Here is a 782-nt window from a genome sequence, read left to right as displayed (position 1 = left end):
CCACCTGGGAGAGCCCCACGCAGGGTCGCAGGGTTGTCGGTCCAGGCGCCCCTAGGAGGAGGATCTTAGCCCCCAGGACCGTCCTGCTAAACACGCCTTAGGGGCTCGAGAAAGACCAGCGTGGTGCCCACCGACCCCCCTCCCCTGTCCCGGGGCTGTGGCGGCTGCTTCCTGCCCGCTGGGGTGCGAGGACCCTGCAGCCTGGGCCAGCTTCTCGTCTCCCCCAGTTGGCTGGTCTGAGCAGCAAACCAGGGTTTTGGGGGACCCTGACCCTCCCCCGTGCCTGCCACCCTGCCTCCGTGTTATAGGGGTGACACTGGTGCCCAGGGGTGGGGGGCTCCAAAAGCCCTGGATGGAGCCCGGCAAGGCCCTGCCAGCCGGCCACCTGTGTGCAGGGCTCGGAGGCCTGCAGGTCAGCCTCTGCCGGGACAGCACACCTCCTGCCACCCAGGAGACGTGGGCGGTAGGCACAGCCCTCCTGCCCCTCTCCAGCCCCAGCCTCGAGAGCATCTGCCAGGAAGGCCCTGAGGCGATGCCTGCTGTGTGCACCCAGCAGCTCAGGCACAGGGCGCGGTGCCCATCCGGACCTACGGCCTCGCTGGGCAGAGCTGTGGCCGCGTTATGGAGGATCAGCGGCAATTTATGGAATTTACTACTTTGTGTGTCACTGAGTGAAAATTGTATTTTGGATCAATCCTTTCACACATGGAGCTACGAGAGGCCACAGAGGTTAGGACTGCATTCCAGCTCTCCTCAAATAAGGGTTGGCTACCCTTTTTTAC

At 63.9% G+C, this 782-nt stretch overlaps 1 protein-coding gene across 1 annotated transcript in view; it reads left to right on the top strand.

Annotated features, from left to right (window-relative positions):
• PACS2 (phosphofurin acidic cluster sorting protein 2) overlaps positions 1-782 on the top strand; it is a 20,295-nt gene that overhangs the window by 14,775 nt on the left and 4,738 nt on the right. The window lies entirely within an intron of this gene.

The sequence above is a fragment of the Myotis davidii genome, unplaced genomic scaffold (assembly GCF_000327345.1).
Source record: "Myotis davidii unplaced genomic scaffold, ASM32734v1 scaffold472, whole genome shotgun sequence".
Classification (NCBI taxonomy): domain Eukaryota; kingdom Metazoa; phylum Chordata; class Mammalia; order Chiroptera; family Vespertilionidae; genus Myotis; species Myotis davidii.
The sequence above is the reverse complement of the archived record's forward strand: the minus strand, read 5'-3'. Positions and strand labels throughout refer to the sequence as shown.